This window comes from Melanerpes formicivorus, unplaced genomic scaffold (genome assembly GCF_026170545.1).
Source record: "Melanerpes formicivorus ecotype bairdi unplaced genomic scaffold, bMelFor1.0.p_v2 SCAF_32, whole genome shotgun sequence".
NCBI lineage: Eukaryota > Metazoa > Chordata > Aves > Piciformes > Picidae > Melanerpes > Melanerpes formicivorus.
Window position 1 is genome coordinate 9,479,901 of NW_027142384.1, and position 7,378 is coordinate 9,487,278.

A 7,378-nucleotide genomic window follows, 5' to 3' on the forward strand; every position below is an offset into this window, starting at 1 on the left:
GCATGCCACGCCAGGAGGTTCCTCGCCAACGTCAGGGCCCTTCTTTTTTGTGCCATGCAGCAACAAGTGGTAGAATCAATGGTGTACAGTTATTCAGCAGTGTAATTCATTTCGCTGGCTTTGGCTCCTCGCCAGATCCGCCATCTGTCTCTTGCTCTCCCTCTCTCTCTCTCTCTCTCTCTCGCCTGAATTTGTCCTACATTTTGTAATGTTACGTGCTTCCCATCCTTATTCCATGGCAGAGGTACGGCACCAGCCTCAACCCTGTTCCGGCGTGGAGTTCGGTGGCACTTTGGATATTCCACTTTGGTGCCATGGGAAGAAAAGGCTAAGCAAAAACCACCACAACAACAGCAACAACAACAAAAAAGCCCAGAGGGATAGCTGCAAAGGGGATGGTGCTCTTCTCTCCAAAAGCCAGAGCCTCCGCTTTTTATTGCAAGCATTGATATGGATCTGTCTCGCATGGGAACTTTTCCTGCTTCGTTATAGTATCTTCGTTTTCTTTATTGGATGATGGCACTGTACGCCACTGCACAGCTCTGTGGAATGCCTGCTGTTGGATACTTGCAGATCCCTGCCACCAAGCAACCTCCTGCATTGGAAATCGGGTGACTACTCCAGGATCTTATGCGTGCTTGCTGTTTGAAGCTGCAGAAAAGTGAATAATCAATTAAGTATTGATTTCTTGTAAGATTTGGTAAATTTCAAAGGCAAGACAAAGAGGATGGCTTAAGGAAAGCACTGCAGGGACTTGGCGTAAATTAGACAAGTAACAGCAGTGCAGAATAAAATCACACCTCAACTGAATATTTCCTTGGAAGAATTAGCACTGGCTACTGGAAGACGATGGTGGATTTAATCAAGACGGCAGGCACGCTTGAGTTTTCCCCGTGAACCTGAAAAGAGGAGCTAATTGCAACCACCTTTTTTTCTGTGGAGCTAATTTGACTGAAGGGATGCAAATGTGCTTTATTTATGGATGAAGAAGCAAGCCTTGCAGCATTGACTTTGGGATCATCGCGTGTGCTGAGCCTTGCAGCTCCCCTAAAAGTCAAGCCTACAGTAGATTTTTTTCCTTGCCGAGGAAGGTATTTATCTCTGAGCATAAGCCAGCCGTACAAAAGATTCGTCAGAACAATGTACTGTGGCACCCAGGATCTAATTAGAATCTTGCAGCGTTTTGTGTGTTCTCTAATTTTCTTTTTATTATCTCTTTATTTTTTTGGTGCTTTTTCCCCACCCTGGCTTGCGGTGGACTATAAATGGGACAATAAATGTATGCCTTAAAGTGTTGTGATTTGCCCTGCATAGTTTATTAATCCTACTGTAGTTTTTCTTAACGTGTTTCTGAATTATTCAGCAGTAATTCATAATGAAAGAAGGAGAACTGGTGGGGTGGGTTTCGATTCATTTGCAATCTCCTTGCAGATCTAAATGTACAGGTTCTACTGGCCGACAAGCTCTGTAATTACCAAAGAATGTTGAAATTTTCAGATAGATGGGGCACTGCCTTTACAATGGGCACAATGTTGTATAATCAGGAAAAAGGAGGATTGTTATGTTTTGACTCTGTGGAGAATGGTCTTGCTTAGTTAACTCCTTCTCTGCTGATAATGGTAAGCAAATCTACCTTAGACAAGAAAACAGGAGGAGAATGTAATGCATTACTTTGATGTTTTGCTAGTCTGAATCCTTAGCATGAGGGTTTCTTTGCCATTAATTTCCATTTCTGTTACTTTTCTCTATTTGCTTCTCTCTTTTTCATCCCTGGTTGGTTTTTTTTTCCCCTCCTGTCTTACAATCTACATTCCCTGAGCAACCACAGGAACCAAGTTACATTAAGCTTCAACACAAAGACGATGTAAGAATAATGAATCCTCATTTGCATCGACATTTGTATTCAGATTTGCCAGGCTATAAACTTGGCAGATCAAGCAGAATATTAAGTAGTGGCTTCCATGGCAAATTGCGACTCTGGCAATTGCTGAGTGGTTTCTTCTGGCTTCCGAGCACGCATGTGAGCGCCCTGTGTGTGTCTGTACCTCTGTGTGTGTGTGTGTACATGTGTGTGCATACCTGTAGTTGCAGGTGAAGCTTCATCACTTGATTCCTGAGAAGGACCCTGCCCTCTTTCTTTTTCAGTGCATGATGCCATTTTATGCAAAATGAAGCAGGGGTGCACCAGCAATAAGCATTTCAGCTGGAGATGCAGTGTGATGTGTGACTAAAGTGTTAACTTCCTTGTCTAGAGACCATGTGAAAGAATTCTTTGAGCAAAGAGATAAATACCATTGCAGAAGCAAACAGATCTTCTGCATCAGCTCACATCAGCTGAAGGGCTCATTTCACTGCAAGGAGAGTCCCAAGGCACAAACAGGGAAATAGTACCGAAGCTACCTCCGGCCTGGCACAACACCATGTTGTGTTTGTGTAGGTCTTAGTGTATAAATGTTTCCAGCAAAGACCTGGGCCTTGGTGTGCCTACCAGCAAGGGCTCTCCACTCTGGTTTGCTTGGACTGTCTCCAGCTTTACAGTGGAGTGTGTGAGAGCAGAGTTGGCCCTACTCTTCCAGGACTGGATGATGAATGTTTCCCTTCCTTGACGTTTGCTGAAGAAGGGGTGATCCTATCTGTACAGTTTCCCAGGCATTCCTCCCTTCTCTCTCTAGATGAATCTTTTTCAGAATGAATCATCACAAAAGCAGAAGTCTTGTCTTATCATTCTCCTTTTTTGACTTTGTGCTGCTGGAAGTAATTTATGCACTAGTTTTGGAAGCTTTCAGTTATCTCTAACATGGATTACAGTATTTCAGAAGCAGTGAAATAGTACTCGGGCAACAGGTGCTAAAAATGCTTCAAGACTCAAGTTTGCTGCCCATAGATTTTAAAGTAGTTGTCTTCAGACTGCAACAAAGTTATCTGCAGAGAACTTGAGAGCAGCATTGAATTAGAAGACTCAGAAAAGGATCAGGCATGCAGGAAATGCTTCCAGTACCTTCTTTTTGTATTACAGACCCTCCCTATCACACACCTAAACATAAACGGAGCAAAGACTCAGTACACTCCATAGTGTGGTTGGACATGATGATCTTCAAGGTATTTTCCAACCAAAGTGATTCTATGATTCTGTTGTTCTATGATTCTATATTTTCTATGTTCCTATGATTCTGTGCTTCTGATTCTTTGATTCTGTGATTCTGTGGTTCTATGATTCTGTGATTCTGTAGTTCTCTGATTCTTTGATTCTATGATTTGTGATTCTATGATTCTTTGATTCTGTGATTCTGTAGTGTGTATTTCCAGAACTGTTTGTAACAGGCTTCTATACTAAAGAGAGTCCAGAGAAAAGTCCTGGCTTTTCTTCCAGTCCTTTCTAAACAAGTTGAGGGACCAAACTTCAAAATGTCACCTGTGGCTGGTCATTTAGCTTCATCCCTTGGAAAAGAAGCAGCAAGGCAAAGGCTACACCTGTTGCAAACTATATTGTGCAGTATAATTCTTGGCTGTCTTTTCAGCTGGGACAGTTTGTTTTCTGCCAAAATACACAGACCTCTGATGCTGTTTGGATTTGCTTTCATGGCTTTTTAATGCAGATAACTAAGTATGCAGGATATGGCTAGGGTAACAGAGTGCTCACCAAAGGTGGAAGATACATCTCTGAAGCACCTCTCTCATGAGAGCCATGGAATTCTTTAGTCTGGAGAAGAGCAGACTGAGAAAGGATCTTCTCAATGCTGATTGATAGCTAAAGGGGGGAAGTCAAGAGGATGGGGCTGGGCTGTTTCCTGGGATGCCAGTGATAGGCCTAGGAACAACGGCTACAAAGGAGAACACAGGAGGTTCCGTCAGAAAATGAGGAGAAACTTATTTGCTGTGAGACTGCTGGAGCACTGGAGCAGGCTGCCCAGAGAGGCTGTAGAATCTCCTTCTCTGGAGAGTTCAAAACTTTCCTGAATACACACCTGTGCAACCTGATCTAGGGCAAATCTTCTTTAGCAGGGGGGCTGGACTTGATGATTTTGAGAGGTTTCTTCCAACCCCCACCATACAGTGATGATGTGATATTTATGATGTGCTGCTCCTGCAGAATGGTACCATCTGGCAGGCAAAGGCAGCCATGCACCATTGTTTGTTTGCTGTTTTTAGAGAAGGTTTGAACTTGACTCTTTTAATGTAGGGGATATGGCATATGATGTGTCCTTCCTTTGAAAGAGTGTTCTGGGCACCAAAATGGTTCTGAATATAGAATGGAAAGTAGAACTTTCAAGAGATGTTTCCACACTCTCCTCCTTTACACACATTACTTTGATGAATTGAGATTAAACTTAGTTGTCTGAGATAGTGAAAGTAACCAACATGAGTTGTTTTGGAAATGTACCCTAAACCAGCTAATAATGTGGCCCTTTTCTGAGAAGGGAAAATCAAAACAAGGTCTCACTGACTTTATATACCCCCCAAAAAAAGGTGGATAGGAATCCCTGAGATTTAAGATACAAACCTATGGAGAATAACAGATTAATTATTTGTAATGGTTTTTCTGGAGATGCATTTACAACAGGCATTCACTAAGTAGAGGCCTTTGAAAAACATAATTCTTGCTCCACAGGACAAAATTTTCCAGCTTCTTGCAGTCTATAGCTATAGAACACAGCTCCTTGAAAGAAAGTTGTAGTCACGTGGGTATCAGTCTCTTCTCCCTAGTAATAAATGACAGAATGAGAGGAAATGGCCAGAAATTGTGCCAGGGGAGGGTTAGGTTGGATATTAAGAAAAATTTCTTTGCTGTAAGAGTGGTCAGGGATTAGAACAGGCTGCCCAGGGAGGTGGTGGAGTCCTCATCCCTGGAGGTGTTCCAGAAATGTGCGGCCATGGCATTTGGGGACATGGTTTAGTGGCCACGGTAGCGTTGGGCTGCTGCCTCAGCTCAATGATCTTAAGAGGTCTTTTCCAGCAAGAATGACTCTATGACTCATTCTGTGAATGAAAAATACTTCAAGTTCCAACTGCTTTGGTCATATTCACTGGCAAAAAGAGAAGAACATCTGGCCTGAAAGGATGGTGTGAAGATAATATCTCCTGAGAGGAACTCTGGCCTTTTATGCATACAGTGTTGTTGAGTACAACACTACAGTGGAGGTCATACCAAAAATAGAAGGGGTGATGGGCACTCACCACCCCAGAACAGAGTGTGGCACAGCCAGCCCAGGCACAGCACGCAGCTGCTTTAGGAGGAAAGCTCCAGGCTCATAAACCATTTCAGTCCACCTGACTGTGTGACTAAAAGTTTTCAGATTCCTACAATACAGAGCTCACCATACGGAATGAGAGTCAGATGTACTGGCCCAGAGACTTTAATACCATACTATTACTTTAATATAATATTTTTTATAATGACTCTTCTGATCAAAGTTCCTTTCCTGTAACCTGCTGTTCAGATGAGTGTCACTCAGAGGTTGTTTTTCTTACTGGAGGTTTGGTTGTCTGTTTCTGGCTCTGGTGTGGACTTCATCTGGGAAGTGGACTGGGATTTGGACTTAGGCAGTTGAACTCTCTCTGTTATCCAGACAATAAACCATTCCCCTTCTGCATTTTTGGTTTCCTAGGCACGAAGGCGACAGAAAGGATTTTTGAAAGAAGCCAGTACATACATATGCAAACCAGGGAGGAGAAAGACAACAAATTGAAACTGGGAGATGGTTTTTGCACTGACTTTTTAGCAACTGGAAAAGTTAAATCCTTTTTTCCAACGTGAAGTTTAAGCTTTCCTGCTTTATGGGCCCTTCAGTGCTGTTTTTTAACACACTGTATCTGTGGGTCAATGCCAACATCAGGAAGTGCCACAATGCCAAGAGTAAGGTCCTGCACCTGTCAGGGCAAACCAAGGTACATTTCCAAGCTGAATGATGATAAGCAGCAACATGTACCTGCAACCCAGAAACAAACCCCGTCCTGGGCTGCATCCTCAGCAGTGTGGACAGCAAGTAAAGGGAGAGGATTCTGCCCCTCTACTCCACTCTGCTGAGCCCCCCCACCTGAATTCTTGTGCTCTGGACACAAGAAGGATGTGAACTGTTAAAATAGGTCTAGAGGTTGTTGCAAAGATGATCAGAGGGCTGGAGTACTTCTGCTGTGAAGACAGGCTAAAAGAACTGGGACTATTCAAACTGGAGAAGAAAAGGCTCCAGGGAGACCTTAGAGCAGCCTTCCATTATGTGAAGGGGGTACAGGAGAGCTGGAGGGGGACCTTTGACAAAGACATAGAATGACAGGATGAGGGATGATGGATTCAAACTGGAAGAAGCTCCATTTAGATGAGACATTAGGAAGATAATCTTCCTTATGAGTGTGGTGAGGCACTGGAAAAGGTTGCCCAGAGAAGCTGTGAAGGCTCCAAGCCTGGAAGTGTTCAAAGCCAAGCTGGTGTATTAGGAGATGTCCCTGCACGTGGCGAGGAGGTTAAAAGAAGGTGATCTTTAAGGTGTCTTCAGACCCAAACCATTCAATGACTCTATGTTCTGTAATTTCCATTTGTGCATACAGCAGTAACTTCCAACTAATATTGGTAGGGTTTTGTGCAAGGCTTTGGTAGTTTTGCTCAAGACTGAGCTGGGAAAGTGTAATTCACTGAAATGTAGTATTTGCCTTATTTTGTCAGTCCCAGATCAAGTTCATCTTTTCCTTAACAAAATAAACAGGCTTTTGATACCAAGGGCTTTCACATGGCAAATCTTTTAATTTAATTGCCAGGAATCAGCTACCTATTTTCAGTTTCAAGCATTCCTTCAATTCCTAAACACAAAGTGGCAATGCCTGTAACTATTGCTAGAAGATGAATAAACTGGATAGGCACGACATTCCCTCACACACGACATCCCTTTCTGTGCTTTGTTACATCTTGTATTGTGTACCAAATTACACTGCAGTGCCCAAGTTGTGCTTGTGCAGCATCCAGCATAGCAAGACCCCAGTTCTCTGCAGTATCCCAACATAAATAAGGCCAGAAATGCATAGCTGCAGACAACAGGAGAGCTCTGCAGCATGGGAGGCTGTTTGCATAATCAACACTGTCTCATTTCCTTTGGTGCTTACTGCTTTTGGCAAAACTCTGTGGTCATTAATTGTGCTTTGCATTTTGTTAGGGATTTTGCTTAATGAGGACAGGTTTTGATGCAAGGTCAAAGACATTGATCAACGTTTCCTTATTGTCACCCTGGGTCGTGCAGCCAGCAGCGTGCCAAGCTCTTTGCTCTGAGCTTGGCCAGCTCTAGGGCTGAACCCAGCACTTGGGCAGCCAAACCCAAGCACAGGAGAAGACTGGGAAAAGGACAATCTAATTTATGAGGTTTAGGTTATTACTGTAGGGAGGTGAGAGGCA